Genomic DNA, 21414 nt, shown 5'->3' with positions numbered 1-21414 from the left:
TAATTCCCAAGATCAATGGAAAAATGTCGGTCATCAACCGCCATTCCAACAATGGTGCCTGCGGCTAGAGTAATACTCTTTAAGTCGCTGTTATCCACCTCTATTGGAATGGTGTCATGTTCTATGTTGACTAATGGAGTTGGGTTTACCCCCAACCCTTGCTGTTGGAGAGAAGCATTTAGATGTATGTAAGCATCAGGGTTTTGCAAATATTGTCCTCTTTTAGCTTTCACTTCCAGGGAGAATTGTCGGGTCCTTTCTGGGATGGTGACTTCCTCTTTAACCTGAATTTCAACCGCATAAGGTAGAAATTGAGCTGACCTAAATGCTTTTTCTGGATCATCAAAGCCCATGGGATTATCCGCTAATCGGGACCAAGCTTTGAAGTTTATTAGGTCCAAACTAATGGCAAAGCGATTGAGAATGTCACTGCCTAAGTAAAAGGCGGCAGGGACGTCTCGCACGACCCAACAATTATGGACTATGCTCTTGTTGCCAATGGAGATTTTGAGCATACACCTGCTTGGCAGGAGATGTTTGGAATTAGGTGCTTCCAGGTCCATTTCCCATTTGTCTATCAGTTTGAAGGTGGGAATGGCTGGATCTTTTGGGAGTTGGCGGAACATGGCTTCGCTGATGAAGCTCTTACCATTGTTCACACACACTCGAGCGAGAACAGAGTCCTTCCCATCATTTAATTGGACAGGGATGACCAACTGCTCTCCAATTTGCTGAATATCAGCCAGGCGCTGAGCTAATTTCACATCTTTCTGGACTGTAGGAGTGGGAGTTTCTGATTGTGGATTAGTAAAGAATTTCAGGGTGTTTCCTTCCAGTGTGGAATACCACCTTAAACTGGAAGGAAGGTTGATTTTCAGAAATAGAGAGGACCCCCCATCACCAGTCTGTTGTCCTACTGCTATTACTGTCACGTCTGGAATTTGGTTGTTCTGGAAGTGAAATTCTACTTGGTCAGATTTTTGTTCAACCATGTGGCAGGTGCCGTTTAAACTAACATGGTTGACACTCTGTTTTAATTTTATTGGTCGGCTAGTCTGGGTCCAGAGGACCTTGTTTACACAATCTATTAGGGGTAACAACCTTCTCAGGAGGTCATTCCCCAGTAAACAAGGGGTGCCCTCCGGAGTCACAACTATGACTGGGTGTTTCAACTTGTGTCGCCCAATTTTAATGTCCAAGTCTGCCGTCCCCTCGACGGGAATTTCCTTCCCGTCAAAGTTCTGCAGTTGTCCAGGAAGAGAGGTGAGAGGAATTTGGTAATTCTCTCCCCTTCCTGCATTCAGTTCGTCAAAGGCCCTTCTGGACAGAAGGGTAGCTTGAGATCCAGTGTCCACCAGTGCCAAAATTGTACCTTGCCCCTGTACTTGTACCGGGGCATAGTATCTTCCCTCCCTTTCCTCAAGGGGGCACAGATAATGCACATTTTTGGACAACTGGTGGGCTAACTTTCTGGTTTTGGAGATCGCTAGCGAAGAGATTTGGGCAGAATTCTGTGGAGAGCCTTGGGAATCCGAAAGAAAAAGTTGGCAACTGGAGATCAGAGCCATTGTGGGTTCCCCTGGCTCCGGTTCCGGGCCGCCCCCCCCTTTTTGGAGGCAGTCATCAGGATGGGTTTGAACCAGGGGATTTTCTTGCGGTTGGTTCTGGGATGAGATGGTGGGCGGCGGTAGCTCAGTCTCCACATCTCCCCAGTCTGGATTTGCATCCCTAGGGACCCATTTTTCTTTGGGAGGAGTTCCCCCCTCTCTGAAGGAGAAGATCCTTTTCCCAGGATCCTCTGAGGATCCCTCTCCCTCAAATTGGAAGATCTGTACCTCCTCCTCAAACTGAGTCTGTTTGGGTCTTTTGTTTCTCCTACCGCCCCTCTGCTCCTTAGGAGGCAGACTTTCAGGGGCAGGAGATTTTGTTTCCGGTTCCTGGGTTTCCAGGGGCTGTTTACAAGTGAGGAAGGAAGCTTCCTCCAAGGCTTTACACCCCCCTTCCCCTCGTGCCTCCCCCCTGGGAACCGGTGAGTTATCGGGGTGCTGCCCCCGTCATTGTTCTGGAGCACCAGGTCCAGAGTTGGGTGCGTTCTGCGCCGGCATGCCGATCTGAGGGTTCTGCTGAGCCCTTAGTATGTGACCCAGATCCCGCGCCATGTTTTGAACCTGGCGCTCTAACTGGGAAACCCGCTCAGGCTGATACGGGGCCCTGTTTTCTCCCCTGGGCTGATCCCGGGAAGGGTAGCTATCCCTTCTTTGGTAGTACCCCTGGTTGGGAAGATTTGGATACCCCTCCACCCTTGGCCTCCCCTCTCCCGGATTCAGTGGTCTGGGCTCAGGGAATTGGGGAAAGAAGGATGGATGGTTTTGGGGCTGAAAGTTGGGTGGATATCTGGGGAAAAAGTTCTGCCCAGGGTTTGGTAAATTTCTGCCCTCCTGTGGGAAGTTAGGAGGGAAGTTCCCTGGGTTAGGTGCTTGGCTGGATCCCCCCCTTGGGCTGGAGGAGTCCACACGTAACCCAGGATGGGTCGATTTCCCTTGTAACGGGGACTTACATAATCAGGAGAGCGAGGGACCCCATTTGTGGGGCTGCCTCCCTGGCTCCCTGTCTGTGACTGGCCCGAGGACCTTCTGGGCCTAGCATTATTAGGTGCATGTAGGTTTTTAGGCCCCCCCATCTCCAAATCCAAAACGGGGGTGACCTTTACCTCTGCCACCTTGGCAGCAGCAGGGGTGCTGTTGGCTTTGGGGTTCTTCTGGGCATTACTTTTGCTATCTACCGGTTTCTGCACCTCATAGATCCGGGTAGCCTGTTCAATGACCCAGTCTAAAGATCTTTTCTCGTGAAAATCCCTCACGAGCTGGGTCATTATGTATTTGGGCAAGGCATGGAAAAACGTATTAATACATTCTCTGCTATCCGTGCGCACCCTTCTTGTGGTCTGTGCAAAAGCACGCTTTAACTCCTGCACAAATTCTTGTGGGGCCTGATCCTCCCCACATTGTAAATTGTAGACTGCCTTGCGAGCCTCTTGAGGATTTCTGTGAACAGAAAAATGTTTCAAGATGGCCGCCTTATAGGTGGACCATCTTAAATGATTTTGGTCCTCCAGCCCCGCAAAGAAACTGGAGTATTCCGGGGAGAAGGTCCACTTTACATATTGAATACAGCTTTGGCTGTCCTTCAAATGGAAAGTCTCCATCATTTGCTCAAACAACTCTAAGTGCTCCCAAACAGAATACTTAGCGTTCTTATGGTAAGGCGTGATGACGCTCCTGATCGCCTTAATCTGCTTTAAGGTGTCCTTAAGCAAGGCCCTTTTTGCCTTATTGGCCTTTTTGGTTTGGGTAACCCTTGTCCATTCATCCTCTGACTCAGAGGCACTGCTCCCAGAGGTTCCTGTCTGCTCTTCCAGGTTTTCCCGGATTCTGCGAGCCTAGGAATGGCTGGCCGAATGTGGGGACCTGGTCTCCTGTGTCCTGCGCAGTTCAGAGGAGTCTTCAGATTCCTCCTTGCTGCCAGGATTTGATGGGTACCCCCTCCACTGACCTAACTGGGCAGAGATTTTCAGGATGCCCTTAATGGGCCTACTCTCCTGGGGTTCCCCATTAAATTGCACTGTGCTTGGGTGCCCATACCCGGATGCCCGCCCCTCCATTCCTGGGTGGTACTGGCCTATGAGCCCCATGCTTCTGGCTGGATAGTAATCTGCCATCCCTGTGGCCCTGTGCTCATGTGCGCCAGGGGACATGGGGGTGGCAGAGTCCAGGGACTGAGAGGTATGAGGGCCTCTAGTACTAGGGCTCCTGAGGTTATGCTCCGGAGTTTCCATTTCCCAGCGAACCTCATCTCTATCCGCCCCTGCTCCCTGTTGCAATGCAAGAGCCTGCATTTGTGCCTTCAGTTCCTCAGTTATGGCCTTACTAGACTCTATCAGTCTCTCCTGCATCGCTACCTGTTGCTGGAGCCTATCATTGTGCTGGCAGAGAGCCTCATTCTCTCTCTGTGTTTCCTGATTGGTCCTGGAGCACTGGGCCAGTCTTTGCTGCAGGAGGGTTACCTCCTGAGCTGTGTCCCTATTGGCCTGCTCCTTTCTTGCCAGAGCATCCTCCACCCTCCTGGTGTGCTCTAACAAGTTCTGGTGTTCTTTTTGGAGGTCACCCAGTCCCTGGTGGGCCAGGTGATTTTCTTCCATTTTTCTTTTTAAGTGGCAGACTTCCTGGCCTAAGGTGTCCCTTTCCTGACTAAGAGCCTGCATTTGTGCCGCCAGGTCGTCCCTCTGCCTTTGAAAGGCACCAGCTTTCTGGCGTTCTTCATCAAACTCTGCCTGGGTATCCAGGTCTTTCAAAATCAGCTTGTTGCTCTCTGCCTTCACTCTATCTAGATGACTTTGCAGGGTGGCTACCTGCTCCGTGCATGCCCTGTTAAAGTCTAATTGTTGCTCCAGCTTTTTCTGGCTCTGCAGTAAGGAGTCCAAACTGTCTTGGTGCTCCTTCTGCAGGGCCAGAAATCTAGTATCCTGGTCAGCCTTTTCCTGTTGCAGTATATCCATGTCCTCCTTTATTTTACTGATATACTGCCTACTGTCATTTTCTGACTCCTGGCTCCTGAGCAGCCTCTGCTCAGAAGAGTCCAGCTCAGATTGGGCCTTCTGTAATGCCAGCAGTTGCCTACTCGCCAGATCTTGGCCTTCAGCACATTTGTCCTGCATGGCTCCCATATGTAAATATAAATATGCCGCTACCCTGGCAATCTTGTTGTGCTCATCCTTGGCCTTAGAGGACATATATAGTTCACTCAGGGCCACATGTAAGGGACCCTGATCTCTATATATATCTGACCCTGTTTCAGTGACCTGTTGTGTGATTGCCTGCAACCACGCCTCCTGGCCCTGTTCGGTCCATTCACCTCTCACAAATAGCTTATGTAAGAGGTGCTCTCTGGCTATTTTCATGTCTACCAAGGTCGTCATTCTAGAGATTGGTCTCTGTCCTGACTTACAGAAGTTAGTATTTTATTTTTGCAGAACAGAACTTTTCTTGGAGCGTTCCTTTGAGGAGTGCTTTACAGCGTAACACAGCGTGTGGTCCGACCGGATATGTGTATCTGGTCAGCTGGCACGCTGTATTAATCTGCACAAATGGTAGATCTAACCCAAACGTCCGGCACGAGCCCCCAATTTGTAAGAGGATTTAATTCAACACTACAGCTAAGTCAACGCCTAGTCTATAATACTGAATGAAAACCCTTATTGATATATCTTTATGTCCAGTTCATGCGTTCTGGATGACTACCCCTACATAACACCCCTCTCTTGGAATCCTCCTGACCCCACTGAGCCAAGAAGTAGTTCTGTTTTGCAAGTTAAAAGGTTTATTTGATAATTTAAACAATAGATATATATATCACACTTTATAATAAATTAATAATTGAATATCACACTTAATCTGATATGATAAATATTAACAACGGAGAATCTGGCACTAGCACACTTCTTTATAATCACTAATGAGTTGACATGAAATGGATAAGATAGCACACTGTAAATAGGAACAAAAGAAGAAGGTGGTAAAGAATGCTTTATGTAAGCTCAGGTGGATGCACTATTCAATGAATGCAGTACAGAAAATACTCAATATGATTTCAACCAAACAATGTAATCACTTTTCTCTGGCTATTCACTCCCCCCCCCCCCTTTATGGGATGCAAGGAAATGGGAGGAAAGCACACAGTTCTCAGAAATGCAATCAATGTAATTCAGTTCAATCCCCCCCAAGCACGCTTAAAGAAAACAGATAGGAGTTTTGAAAACACAGGCCCAAATACTTTTATATGTGCTAGCAATGGATGAGAAATATGCTGGAAATGCTTTTAATTCCCTTTCAGAGGTTCAGGGTGAGTGATATCTAGTTAATATTAGCTCAGGCTCACTCTTGCAATGATTCAGAGATAGTTTTTATGAGGCAAACGATTTTCTGGCAAATGGAAGGCAAGCAGCAGCTGATTTTTACACGTGAAGAAATTTGCAAATCGCGGTAAAATTCGCGAATGCGCCGAGCGCTATTACAGAGGAACTACACGGACTATCACTATCGTTTTGGGGTCCTAAGAAAGCCTAGGATCCCAGCTTCCAGATGAAAGTTACTGCAAGTCTCTAGCACAAACGGTTACGGAGATATGAGCGATTAAATAAAGGTCGTTTTTCAGATTTGAAATTTTAAAGTTCAAAAAGACAAGTGTAGCTTGCAACTAGAAAATAACAAGTGACAGTTTTACAAATGACAGGTGACAGTTAGGAGGCAGTTCTACTTAGATTAAATAGGATTGAATTATATTATTTCAACTAAGAGATTGGTTCTGCACAGTTTTCTAGGTACTCACACTATATTCTTGAGTGAAATGGGCCTCGCCATGGATCTGGTCAGGTTTTAAACTGGACTCTGGTCTCTGCACTCTCTGGTTCTGCTAACAGGTCAGCTCTACTCTGCTGGTCTGGTCTGGGTCTCTAGTTCTGGATAGATTGAAGTCTCCAGTTTGGCTCTCTGAAGGTTGAGGAAGGTAAAGTATGGATTTTCCCGGCAGAGCTTCCAGCTGCAAATGGATTTGAAGGTCCCTATCTGTCCTGTCTCTCTGCTTTTATCTGTTTTGAAAATGGGTGTGTGTGAGCAGCATCACTAGCCAGCCCCTCTCCACTTATCATTGGCCAAGCTTTCATTTCTCCCCTGATTGGGGGAGCTAAGTTGTGTCAGAGTGATGTCAGCCATTTATGATCTCTTGAAAAAACTCCCCTGTCATCTGTGCACCCAAATCTATATATGATCAAAACGCATATTTCACAGTTACACAGTAGTTTGAAATTACATACCCATGTCACATATCACATGAGGTATACTCTGTCCCAAATCTGCTGTTTCTAAGAGCTTGCATTGAGAAATGGCACATATTTCACTTTTTAACGGATTTTGCAATTTCTGACATTGACCCAAATTTACACACATGTGCGCAAGGAGTATGGTCATTAATTGATGAAGTTTCAGATTTTTCACATGCATACATTTAGAGTAATATCCACTTTTCCGCTAAAACCCCCCTGAACATACCACCGGTTCTAAAAACCTCTTAAACTGTGGGCAGAAAAATCACAAGAATTATGGTATCATTTATAAAATTTTCACATGTCCGCTCTATGAATGATCCATCTTTTTAAAGTTATGTTCTGGCTCCAAAGGGGGGTGGTTTACCCTCAGCACAAGGTTGAATTTCTGGTTTTTCCAGTTCTGCCAAGCCAGCTTGCTCTCACAGGCAGTGCTCCTCCCCTTTCCTTCAGGAGGAAGCCACTTTTTACGACCATTTACGACTCCTGCCATAAACCATCTGCCTGGGTGAAGGGGGTTACATTGTTCAGAGCTCCTGTATTCTGTAGGGGGCTCCCCTTAATTCAATTATCAGAGAGATGGTATATCCTTAGTGTGGCCAGCAAAAGGCAGATAGGCCTGGGAACACAGTTGTGACTCAAGTTTCACTCCTGATGGGGGTAGCTGTCAAGCAAAATCAAGTTCCTTAAGCCAGACTTTCAGCTAACTGTCATATTTTTTTGTTGCTTTTTAAATTAACTTGCAATTTTACACATGCAGCTAGAATGCTCATTCTAAGTGCAAAACTATGACATTTCAACAGTTACAAAGGCATGTGACACCAAACATAGGTCACTCATTTAATCTAAACATTTTCGATTTTAGTGTCTTTAAATCCAGTGCAACTTAAACTGCTGACTCCATAGCAGTTTTGTTATAAGCATTGTTTTGGGCTCTTCATTTCCCAGATTTTGTAGGCACACAACACTCCATTCTACCAAATGTCTGCTGGTGTCCAGTGAATATTTTGCACATGTTGCAATGTTTGAAAATAGGCATTTTGAGCCTGCCTTCAGAGAAACACAGGGTGGTTTTAAAGCGCTTTGAAGCTAACCGGCGCTACTGTTTTTCCTTTGGCAACCCATTTCCCTCATGGCAACCCGGCCTATCATTCTCGCACTGGTGGGTGGCAAGTGAGGCAACCATTTTGGTGTGCGCACAAACTGCGCAGCTTTCCTGGATTTCGGCGCACATGTGGGTTTTCCGCCATCTTGAATTTTCTAAGCCCACAGCACCAAATGTTGTAGCATGATAGCTTAAACGTGGGTCAGGACACCCAACAGGTGTTCTGAAGAAACTTCTAAGAACACTCCCAGTGTCCTGGAATGTTCGTAGGGGGTGTCCTGAGGACGCTGTCCGTATTGTTCTCTGTCAAGTTGAATGTGTCCTAAGAACACTCGCAGTGTCCTGAACTGTTCGCAAATAAACAAGATGGTGGTGTTCTGAAGACGCTTCTAAGAACACTCCCGGTGTCCTGGAATGTTCGTAGGGGGTGTCCTGAGGACGCTGTCCGTATTGTTCTCTGTCAAGTTGAATGTGTTCTAAGAACACCCGTGGTGTCCTGAAATGTTCGCAAATAAACAAAATGGGGGCGTTCTGAAGACGCTTCTAAGAACACTCGCGGTGTCCGGGGAGTGTTCGTAGGGGGTGTCCTGAGGACGCTGTCCGTATTGTTCTCTGTCAAGTTGAATGTGTCCTAAGAACACTCACGGTGTCCTGAAATGTTCGCAAATAAACAAGATGGTGGTGTTCTGAAGACGCTTCTAAGAACACTCGCGGTGTCTGGGGAGTGTTCGTAGGGGGTGTCCTGAGGACGCTGTCCGTATTGTTCTCTGTCAAGTTGAATGTGTCCGAAGAACACTCGCGGTGTCCTGAAATGTTCGCAAATAAACAAGATGGTGGTGTTCTGAAGAAGCTTCTAAGAACACTCCCGGTTTCCTGGAATGTTCGTAGGGGGTGTCCTGAGGACGCTGTCCGTATTGTTCTCTGTCAAGTTGAATGTGTCCTAAGAACACTTGCGGTGTCCTGAAATGTTCGCAAATAAACAAGATGGTGGTGTTCTGAAGACGCTTCTAAGAACACTCGCGGTGTCCGGGGAGGGTTCGTAGGGGGTGTCCTTAGGACGCTGTCCGTATTGTTCGTTGTTAAGTTGAAAGTGTTCTAAGAACTATTGCGTTGTTCTGAAAGGTTCGTAGGGGGTGTCCTGAAAACGGTGTCCGTATTGTTCGCTGGCAAGTTCAAAGTGTTCTAAGAACACTCACATTGTTCGCGGACATTAAAAGTTTCCCATGGATCATAGTTGAAATGTTTGACTCTATGGATGTGATATGCTGCGGTGGTTGTTGCCAGGGCATAGAGTCTTGGGTGCATGGCCATGTGGCCATGCACCCAAGACTCTATGCCCTGGCAACAACCACCGCAGCATATCACATTCATATTTGCTTATAACTTTGGGTGAAAAACAAATGTATGGTTCTCTGTCAAGTTGAATGTGTCCTAAGAACACTTGCGGTGTCCTGAAATGTTCGCAAATAAACAAGATGGTGGTGTTCTGAAGACGCTTCTAAGAACACTCGCGGTGTCCGGGGAGTGTTCGTAGGGGGTTTCCTGAGGACGCTGTCCGTATTGTTCTCTGTCAAGTTGAATGTGTCCTAAGAACACTCGCGGTGTCCTGAAATGTTCGCAAATAAACAAGATGGTGGTGTTCTGAAGAAGCTTCTAAGAACACTCCCGGTGTCCCGTAATGTTTGTAAGGGGTGTCCTGAGGACGCTGTCCGTATTGTTCTCTGTCAAGTTGAATGTGTCCTAAGAACACTCGCGGTGTCCTGAAATGTTCGCAAATAAACAAGATGGTGGTGTTCTGAAGACGCTTCTAAGAACACTCGCGGTGTCCGGGGAGTGTTCGTAGGGGGTGTCCTGAGGACGCTGTCCGTATTGTTCTCTGTCAAGTTGAATGTGTTCTAAGAACACCCGCGGTGTCCTGAAATGTTCGCAAATAAACAAAATGGGGTGTTCTGAAGACGTTTTTGAGAACACTCCCGGTGTCCTGGAATGTTCGGAGGAGGTGTCCTTAGGACGCTGTCCGTATTGTTCGTTGTTAGGTTGAAAGTGTTCTAAGAACTATCGTGTTGTTCTGAAATGTTCGTAGGGGGTGTCCTGAAAATGGTGTCCGTATTGTTCACTGGCAAGTTCAAAGTGTTCTAAGAACACTCACATTGTTTGCGGACATTAAGGGGGTAATTCATAGAATTCAGCGCACAAGTGGCGCACGCGGCTGGCGCACAGTGTGCGCGTGCGAATCCCTGCGCCAGCCGCGTGCGCAAGAATCCATTTCCGCGCACAGCGTATTCATGGATTCCAGCCACCAAAACCAGCCGTGGCGCACAGTGGCGCAGCGACCCTGCAGCAGCGCCAGTTACGCCCCCAAGAACGCCTCTCGCACAGGGAAAAGCCATCAATATACCCAATCCAGCGCAAAGGGCTGCGCTAACCCTGTACCAGCACAGCAAGCGGGCTACGTGTATCACTGGGGTGCGCGGGAAGTACCTCACGCGATTGGCCCCGTGCGAGCAGGGTACGCGTATTTCAGGGGTGCGCGGGAAGTTCCACATGCGATTTCATCATGGTACGTGTATTTCAGGGGTGCGCGGGAATTTCCACACGCGATTGGGCCCTTGCGAGCAGGGTACGCGTATCTCAGGGGTGCGCGGGAAATTCCACATGCGATTCCATCAGGGTACGTGTATTTCGGGGTGCGCGTGAAGTTCCACACGCGATTCCATCAGGGTACGTGTATTTCGGGGTGCGCGTGAAGTTCCACACGTGATATCAGCAGGGTACGTGTATTACAGGGTGCAGGGGAAGTTACACACGCGATTCCAGCAGGGTATGTGTATTTCAGGGGTGCGCAGGAATTTCCACACGCGATTGGGCCCGTGCGAGCAGGTTACACGTATCTCAGGGGTGCGCGGGAAGTTCCACACGCGATTCCTTCAGGGTACGTGTATTTCGGGGTGCGCGTGAAGTTTCACACGCGATTCCATCAGGGTACGTGTATTTCGGGGTGCGTGTGAAGTTCCACACGCGATATCAGCAGGGTACGTGTATACCAGGGGTGCGCGGGAAGTACCACACATGATTCCATCAGGGTACGTGTATTTCAGGGTGCAGGTGGAGTTACACACGCAATTTCATCATGGTACGTATATTTCAGGGGTGCGCGGGAATTTCCACACGCGATTGGGCCTGTGCGAGCAGGGTACGCGTATCTCAGGGGTGCGCGGGAAGTTCCACACGCGATTCCTTCAGGGTACGTGTATTTCGGGGTGCGTGTGAAGTTTCACACGCGATTCGATCAGGGTACGTGTATTTCGGGGTGCGCGTGAAGTTTCACACGCAATATCAGCAGGGTACGTGTATACCAGGGGTGCGCAGGAAGTACCACACGCGATTCCATCAGGGTACGTGTATTTCAGGGTGCAGGTGGAGTTACACACGCAATTACATCATGGCACATGTATTTCAGGGGTGCACGGGAAGTTCCACATGCGATTCCATCAGGGTACGTGTATTTCGGGGTGCGCGTGAAGTTCCACACGCGATATCAGCAGGGTACGTGTATTACAGGGTGCAGGGGAAATTACACACGCAATTCCATCAGGGTACGTGTATTTCAGGGGTGCTGGGAATTTCCACACGCGATTGGGCCCGTGCGAGCAGGGTACACGTATCTCAGGGGTGTGCGGGAAGTTCCACACGCGATTCCTTCAGGGTACGTGTATTTCGGGGTGCGCGTGAAGTTTCACACACGATTCCATCAGGGTACGTGTATTTCGGGGTGCGCGTGAAGTTCCACACGCGATATCAGCAGGGTACGTGTATACCAGGGGTGCGCGGGAAGTACCACACGCGATTCCATCAGGGTACGTGTATTTCAGGGTGCAGGTGGAGTTACACACGCAATTTCATCATGGTAAGTGTATTTCAGGGGTGCGCGGGAAGTTCCACACGCGATTCCATCAGGGTACGTGTATTTCGGGGTGCGCATGAAGTTCCACATGCGATATCAGCAGGGTACGTGTATTTCAGGGTGCAGGGCAAGTTACACACGCGATTCCAGCAGGGTACGTGTATTTCAGGGGTGCGCGGGAATTTCCACACGCGATTGGGCCCATGCGAGCAGGGTACGCGAATCTCAGGGGTGCGCGGGAAGTTCCACACGCGATTCCATCAGGGTATGTGTATTTCAGGGTGCGCGTGAAGTTCCACACGCGATATCAGCAGGGTACGTGTATTTCAGGGTGCAGGGGAAGTCACACACGCGATTTCTGCAGGGTACGTGTATTTCAGGGGTGCGCGTGAAGTTCCTCACGCGAAATCAGCAGGGTACGTGTATTTCGGGGTGCGGGGGAAGTTCCACACGCGATTAGCCTGGGTACGTGTGTTCCGGGGTGCCGGGAACTTTCACACGCGATTGGTGGAAATCCACGTGTGTTCTGTCATCATGTGCAATGAGGGAAACACCTGCGCGCGTCACGTCACGGACGCGCTCACGCGCTAAGGGCCTTTGGTCCAATGAAATCGCATATGCGTGCTGACGTGCATACGCGCATGGCCCTTTCCTCGTATTACACGCAGGCGTGCAGTTTTTCACGCGCGCTGAAATGCGTCTGTACGCGTCACATCACAGGGGCGCTTGCGCTTGAGGGGCCTTCTGTCCAATGAAAATGCGTATGCGTGCAGACACGCTTACGCGCTAAGGGCCTTTCCTCGAATTACACGCTGACGTGCAGATTTTTCACGTGCCAAATCACTCCATATCAAGCTGGCCACGCGTATGCACACGGAAGACCACGCTCCTGCCCAGAAGGCCGAACTACTGCCCCCCATAGCCCCGAGCACGCTCCCACCTGCCATCTGCTGCTGCCTGATTGCCTGCTGCCCACGTGCACTGCCATTTGCTGCCTGCACATCAGCCAGGGGTGCTGTTGCTGTGACCACCCCTGCTGGAACGGAAGACTCTCGACTGGGATTCCATCGCTCCACAGCCCAGCCCCAGGACCCAGTTGCCCACCCACTCCTGCCTCTGGGGTTGTCATGTCGGGGCAAACACCATCTGTGACCACTGACAACCCCCGGCCAGAGAGGCAGAGGGGCACCAGCTTCAGTGCCACCGAAGTTGGTGTCCTGGTGGAGCAAGTCCTGGGGCAGTATGATGCCCTCTTCGGAAGTTCCTGCGCCGACAAGGAAGAACGGACTCGGATCTGGACTAACATCATGACTGCCATCAACACGGAGGGGGTGGCAGTCCGCGACTTACAACATGTCAGGAAGCGCTGGGAGGACTTCAGGTCCAGGACCCTGAACAAGGCCCGGCGCCTCTTGAAGGCAGCGGATGCCAAGGGGCGCCGGGGCCACTTGTCGGAAGAACAGATGAGGGTCCTGGAACGCATATCCTCAGCGCTCCACGTCCAGGTCCTAGAGAAGCAGACCCGTCTGGAGTCGAGCGGTGAGTGTACATGCATCCTGATTGTGAGCAGTGCGTGTGGTGATTATTCGGTAGTGTGCAGGTTGCACATCTGTTTGTATAGGGTCGAGTATGGGTGGGGGTGTACAGGGCCGTGGGGCTGACACATGCGAGGGCTGTAATGTGTGAGACATGGATCGTGCTTGTGTGTGTAGGCTTGCATGCCAAATGCAGTTGTGTGGGCACACATGTTTGGATGAATGTGTATGTAAGTAGACATGTCCGTGATGTCACGCATGTATGTTGTTTTCGGCTGCATGTATCAGCACTGTGTACATGTGCATGTGTGTGTATTTGACAAGGGTGCAACAGTGATGCAACATGGATGCATGTGACAGCGGTATGTGGAAGTCTGATTGGCAGATGTGACATGGATGCCCGTCTGAACAGTGCGACACTTGGCAGAGGTGTACACATGCATGCAAGTGTGGTGGTGTGTGTACATGTGTGGTGCACTTCCTGTGTTGCATGTGATGTCTGGCTCACCTTTGGCTGCTCATGCTGTTGTATGTGTATGGATGGTGGTGGCAGTTGCGATATGGCTGTGGTATGGCTCATGTGTGCGAGTTGTAATGACATGTGTGTTGGGGATTGTGATGACATGTCTGAGGTTTGCCAATGCCACTCATGTGCAACTGTCATGTGTGTATACGTCCATTGTACAGTGCCCTGATGCCTGTGTTTTGTTTCTCCCTGTCTGCAGCGTCAACTGATGAAGAGGGCGGAGAAGGTGCTGTGGAGCACAGCGGCGGGGATCTCACCGCCAGCCGGAGACGCAAGGCCCGGCTCCCCTCCCGTGTTATCATCTCGTCGGGGAGTGAGGAGTCCGGTGCCGCGTCCCAGGCCGCAGCTGCGGGGGGGAGGTCCAAGAGGCGGAGGTTGGAGTTGGACAGGGGCAGCTGGGACCCCACAGGGCCCAACAGGGGAAGATGGCACGGAGTCATCCAGGTTGGTGGGGGGTTTGGTGGAGGAGGAGGCCGTGCAAGCACCAGAGACGGGGTCTGGAGGTGGGGATCCCACTAGTGCTAGTGGTGCAGTGCAGGACCAGGGACAGGAGGCAGCACAGGCCGCCGCGGAGGTGCCTGTGTGCAATCCTGTCCCCGATCCTGTCCCTGCATCATCTTGCACCAGCAGGGATGCCTACGTCCAGACCCGTTTTCAGGCAGGGGATGAGCTGACGTCAACTGGCCTTCCTCTGCCTGCGGACGTGGCTAACCAGGTCCAGGTTGAGCCTGTCCTGGCTGGTGTGGCGTTGCGTCAACAGGCCATGCAAGGTGACCTGCAGTCTTTTCATGGAGAGACTGCACGTCATCTCGAATGGCTCGTTGACCACGTCAGCCTGCTGGGACAGGTCACCCAGGCCGGATTCCTCCGTCTGATGGGGCTTGCTCCGACCCCCTCCTCAACTGGACCCCCTACGCGCCAGTCGTCCTCTGTGCCATCTTCCCACACATCAGTCACCTGGGTGCCCTGTGGAGCTGCCTCTGACGGTGCGGCCAGGCTGGTGGAGGAGGCATCCCTGCCACAGTCGGGAGTCGGACGTCCAGCAGGGGTCGCCACATCTACGACTGCACCCCAGCCGGCGGAGGATGTGCAGGCAGCAGGAGGCAGTGCACGGGCAGAGGCAAGCAGCAGCAGCAACATGGTGGGAGCCATGAAGGCTCGGGGCCTTCGACATCGGAGGGGCAGGCATCAGCCGGAGGGCAGGAGGACCCAGGACAGAGAGTGTCTTCCGTGTGGCAGCGGTTGGGCCACGCCATAGATGCGGAGCGGCGGCGGGCGGAAGAGGCGCGGCTCACAATGGTCAGGGCGGAGAACTCCATGCGGAGGGCCCTGAGGCGGGCCGAGTGCCTTGAGGCAATCCGCAGGGAGTTGAAGGAGGACACGGCGTCATCCCTGCGGACCCTCGGGGCCATGGAACAGGACCGCCTCCGGGACATCGAACAGGAGTTCGATGATGCCCTGGCCCGGAACACCACGGAGTGAGCCGCTGGACTTGCCCGCCGCCTTTGTATATAGTTCTTTAGTTTTAGGTTTCCTTTGTTTGTTCATATGATTTGGAGTCGACGGACACGGCTCCACTTTTTGCATATAGTTGCATTTTAGTTAGGGTTTTTTGTAGGTTTCCTTTGTTCAGTTGGGCTCATGGACCCTTGGAAGTTTTGTACATAGTTCTTCATTGGATTGATTTTATTTTTCAATTGACTTTGGACAACATTTTTTTGGATTAGGATTTGGTGTTTTTATTTTTTTAAACGGACATGCAGCTTATCTTTTTTTCATTGCCATTGTGTTTGTTTCATTTCTTTTGCATTCTTTTTTTTTAATACAATTTTGTTTTCATACTTCACTGTGTGGTATCATCTCATTGGTTTCATGCATGTCATGTTGGGTGTTTTCCCATTCAATTACAACCATTGTGTGTGACGGACATGGGTTCATTTGCTTTATGAACATTGGGGGTGTAACATGTAATTTCCATTTCCATGTGGGTGAATGGGTTACTTGGTAGGGCTTTTTGGCTGTGGAGGCTGACCATAACGCACATGATTGGGGATTGTGAGGACCTGGTGGAGGCTGCCCATGGTGGCTGGGGGGTGGGGGTGATAGGGGACATGAGTGGGGGCCTGGTGGGGGCTGGCCATGGTGGCTGGGGGGTGGGGGTGGTGGGAGACATGGGTGGGGGCCTGGTGGAGGCTGCCCCTGCACTGCTGGGGGGGTGGGGGTGGTGGGAGACATGGGTGGGGCCTGGTGGAGGCTGCCCCTGGTGGCTGGGGGGTGGGGGTGGTGGGAGACATGGGTGGGGGCCTGGTGGAGGCTGTCCCTGCACTGCTGGGGGGTGGGGGTGGTGGGAGACATGGGTGGGGGCCTGGTGGAGGCTGCCCCTGGTGACTGGGGGGGTGGGGGTGGTGGTAGACATGGGTGGGGGCCTGGTGGTTGGTGCCCCTGATGGCTGGGGGGTGGGGGTGGTGGGAGACATGGGTGGGGGCCTGGTGGCAGGTGCCCCACAGTGCTGGGGGATGGGGGTGGTGGGGAACATGAGTTGGACATGGGTGGGGGCCTGCTGGCAGGTGCCCCACAGTGCTGGGGGGTGGGGGTGGTGGGGAACATGAGTTGGACATGGGTGGGGGCCTGGTGGCAGGTGCCCCACAGTGCTGGGGGGTGGGGGTGCAGGGGTACATGAGTTGCACATGGGTGGGGGCCTGCTGGCAGGTGCCCCACAGTGCTGGGGGGTGGGGGTGCAGGGGTACATGAGTTGCACATGGCTGGGGGCCTGCTGGCAGGTGCCCCACAGTGCTGGGGGGTGGGGGTGCTGGGAGACATGGGTGGGGGCCTGGTGGAGGCTGCCCCTGCACTGCTGGGGGGTGGGGGTGGTGGGAGACATGGGTGGGGGCCTGGTGGAGGCTGCCCCTGCACTGCTGGGGGGGTGGGGGTGGTGGGAGACATGGGTGGGGCCTGGTGGAGGCTGCCCCTGGTGGCTGGGGGGTGGGGGTGGTGGGAGACATGGGTGGGGGCCTGGTGGAGGCTGTCCCTGCACTGCTGGGGGGTGGGGGTGGTGGGAGACATGGGTGGGGGCCTGGTGGAGGCTGCCCCTGGTGACTGGGGGGGTGGGGGTGGTGGTAGACATGGGTGGGGGCCTGGTGGTTGGTGCCCCTGATGGCTGGGGGGTGGGGGTGGTGGGAGACATGGGTGGGGGCCTGGTGGCAGGTGCCCCACAGTGCTGGGGGATGGGGGTGGTGGGGAACATGAGTTGGACATGGGTGGGGGCCTGCTGGCAGGTGCCCCACAGTGCTGGGGGGTGGGGGTGGTGGGGAACATGAGTTGGACATGGGTGGGGGCCTGGTGGCAGGTGCCCCACAGTGCTGGGGGGTGGGGGTGCAGGGGTACATGAGTTGCACATGGGTGGGGGCCTGCTGGCAGGTGCCCCACAGTGCTGGGGGGTGGGGGTGCAGGGGTACATGAGTTGCACATGGCTGGGGGCCTGCTGGCAGGTGCCCCACAGTGCTGGGGGGTGGGGGTGCTGGGAGACATGGGTGGGGGCCTGGTGGAGGCTGCCCCTGCACTGCTGGGGGGTGGGGGTGGTGGGAGACATGGGTTAGGGCCTGGTGGAGGCTGCCCCTGGTGACTGGGGGGGTGGGGGTGGTGGGAGACATGGGTGGGGGCCTGGTGGTTGGTGCCCCTGGTGGCTGGGGGGTGGGGGTGGTGGGAGACATGGGTGGGGGCCTGGTGGTGGGTGCCCCTGCACTGCTGGGTGGTGGGGGTGGTGGGAGACATGGGTGGGGGCCTGGTGGAGGCTGCCCCTGGTGACTGGGGGGGTGGGGGTGGTGGGGAACATGAGTTGGACATGGGTGGGGGCCTGCTGGCAGGTGCCCCACAGTGCTGGGGGGTGGGGGTGGTGGGGAACATGAGTTGGACATGGGTGGGGGCCTGGTGGCAGGTGCCCCACAGTGCTGGGGGGTGGGGGTGCAGGGGTACATGAGTTGCACAAGGGTGGGGGCCTGCCGGCAGGTGCCCCACAGTGCTGGCGGGTGGGGGTGCTGGGAGACATGGGTGGGGGCCTGGTGGAGGCTGCCCCTGGTAGGCTGGGGGGTGGGGGTGGTGGGAGACATGGGTGGGGGCCTGGTGGTGGGTGCCCCTGCACTGCTGGGGGGTGTGGGTGGTGGGAGACATGGGTGGGGGCCTGGTGGAGGCTGCCCCTGGTAGGCTGGGGGTGGGGGTGGTGGGAGACATGGGTGGGGGCCTGGTGGAGGCTGCCCCTGGTGACTGGGGGGTTGGGGGTGGTGGGAGACATGGTTGGGGGCCTGGTGGTTGGTGCCCCTGGTGGCTGGGGGTGCAGGGGGACATGTGTTGGTGGGCAGTAGTGCAAGTTGACATGTGGCTTGGCTGGGGGGCATGGCCATGGTGGATGGGGTGCCTGCAGGACATGTGCAGGGTAGGCCCCTGTGGTGTGAGCCACCTGCAGGTGCCATGGAGGGTGTAGAGGGAACACCTGGGAGGGCCCACACGTGCAATTCACATGTGGTGCTCCCCGCGCACCCCTGAAATACACGTACCCTGATGGAATCGCGTGTGGAACTTCCCGCGCACCCCTGGAATACACGTACCCTGCTGATTTCGCGTGTGTAACTTCCCCCGCACCCCGAAATACACGTACCCTGCTGATATCGCGTGTGGAACTTCCCGCGCACCCCTGGAATACACGTACCCTGCTGATTTCGCGTGTGTAACTTCCCCCGCACCCCGAAATACACGTACCCTGCTGATATCGCGTGTGGAACTTCACGCGCACCCCTGAAATACACGTACCCTGCAGAAATCGTGTGTGTGTGACTTCCCCTGCACCCTGAAATACACGTACCCTGCTGATATCGCGTGTGGAACCTCACGCGCACCCCGAAATACACGTACCCTGATGGAATCGCTTGTGGAACTTCACGCGCACCCCGAAGTACACGTACCCTGATGGAATCGCGTGTGGAACTTCCCGCGCACCCCTGAGATACGCGTACCCTGCTTGCACGGGCCCAACCGCGTGTGGAAATTCCCGCGCACCCCTGAAATACACGTACCCTGCTGGAATCGCGTGTGTGACTTCCCTTGCACCCTGAAATACGCGTACCCTGCTGATATCGCGTGTAGAACTTCACGCGCCCCCCTAAATAGACGTACCCTGATGGAATCGCGTGTGGAACTTCACGCGCACCCCTGAAATACACGTACCCTGCTGATATCGCGTGTGGAACTTCACGCGCACCCCTGAAATACACGTACTCTGCAGAAATCGCGTGTGGAACTTCCCGCGCACCCCTGGATTACACGTACCCTGCTGATTTCACGTGTGTAACTTCCCCCGCACCCCGAAATACACGTACCCTGCTGATATCGCGTGTGGAACTTCACGCGCACCCCTGAAATACACGTACCCTGCAGAAATCGCGTGTGGAACTTCCCGCGCACCCCTGGAATACACGTACCCTGCTGATTTCGCATGTGTAACTTCCCCCGCACCCCGAAATACACGTACCCTGATGGAATCGCGTGTGGAATTTCACGCGCACCCCCGAAATACACGTACCCTGCTGATATCGCGTGTGGAACTTCCCGCGCACCCCTGGAATACACGTACCCTGCTGATTTCGCGTGTGTAACTTCCCCCGCACCCCGAAATACACGTACCCTGCTGATATCGCGTGTGGAACTTCACGCGCACCCCTGAAATACACGTACCCTGCAGAAATCGTGTGTGTGACTTCCCCTGCACCCTGAAATACACGTACCCTGCTGATATCGCGTGTGGAACTTCACGTGCACCCCGAAATACACGTACCCTGATGGAATCGCTTGTGGAACTTCACGCGCACCCCGAAGTACACGTACCCTGATGGAATCGCGTGTGGAACTTCCCGCGCACCCCTGAGATACGCGTACCCTGCTCGCACGGGCCCAATCGCGTGTGGAAATTCCCGCGCACCCCTGAAATACACGTACCCTGCTGGAATCGCGTGTGTGACTTCCCTTGCACCCTGAAATACACGTACCCTGCTGATATCGCGTGTAGAACTTCACGCGCACCCCAAAATAGACGTACCCTGATGGAATCGCGTGTGGAACTTCACGCGCACCCCTGAAATACACGTACCCTGCTGATATCGCGTGTGGAACTTCACGCGCACCCCTGAAATACACGTACCCTGCAGAAATCGCGTGTTTGACTTCCCCTGCACCCTGAAATACACGTACCCTGATGGAATCGCGTGTGGAACTTCACGCGCACCCCGAAATACACGTACCCTGATGGAATCGCGTGTGGAACTTCCCGCGCACCCCTGAGATACGCGTACCCTGCTCGCACGGGCCCAATCGCGTGTGGAAATTCCCGCGCACCCCTGAAATACACGTACCCTGCTGGAATCGCGTGTGTGACTTCCCCTGCACCCTGAAATACACGTACCCTGCTGATATCGCGTGTGGAACTTCACGCGCACCCCGAAATAGACATACCCTGATGGAATCGCGTGTGGAACTTCACGCGCACCCCGAAATACACTACCCTGATGGAATTGCGTGTGCAACTTCACGCGCACCCTGAAATACACTACCCTGATGGAATCGTGTGTGGAACTTCCCGCGCACCCCTGAGATACGCGTACCCTGGTCGCACAGGCACTATTGCTGTATGTTGCCACTTTTGTAATGCGCACGGACGCTACCGCCTGCCTTCGTGTGGCGGACGTGTTTGGGCTTGTGCGTGTCTTTCGCTGTGCGTGGCTTTGCCCTATTCGATTCCATGAACACGTGTGGTTCGGGTGCGTGTGGGCGTTCCGTCTGCTTCCCTGCAGTACATCCCCAGTTACACCCTTGTTTTCGCGAGTTGTTCCCCATTCCGCGCGTTACGCCCTGTGTTCCGCCCACTTTCTAATGTATGCGCAGAGGTTGTGCGCTTTCACTGTGCGCGTCGCGCACGTCTTTCGGGATGTTGCAGTGACGTGTGCACCATGCACGGGTTTGGCGCACATCCCGAGGAAGATACGTGCAGGGACTTCCATGAATCGCATGCGTGCGCGTGCGCCTGTTTTTTCCGCTTGCGCCTGCTTGCGCCTGCTTGCGCGTAGATTTTCGGCGCACGTTTGTTCCATGAATCAGCCCCGTAAGAACCTACTAGAAGGATATGTCTACAAATAAAATAAAATTCTTAGTTTCTGACTGTTACTGAAGAAAACCATGTTGCCTAGATATGTCAGCAAAAGAAAAAATAGTGAGCCAGACATGTGATGTCATCAGTGATGTCATCAATGACATTTGTGATGTCATCTTTGATGTCCTGGGTGTTAGTTTTAGCAGTGCACGGTGGTGGCGCAAGTTATGGTTGCTTAGCTTACCATAACTGGCGAATTTCAAGGTTTTTCGGTTTTACTTGGAACCATAACTTCCCTTTAACAAAGTTTTTTCACTGAATTTCATAGGTTTTTA

Source organism: Ambystoma mexicanum, chromosome 2q (genome assembly GCF_040938575.1).
Source record: "Ambystoma mexicanum isolate Mex_15411 chromosome 2q, UKY_AmexF1_1, whole genome shotgun sequence".
Taxonomy (NCBI): Eukaryota; Metazoa; Chordata; class Amphibia; order Caudata; family Ambystomatidae; genus Ambystoma; species Ambystoma mexicanum.
Note: the sequence above shows the minus strand (reverse complement) of the source record.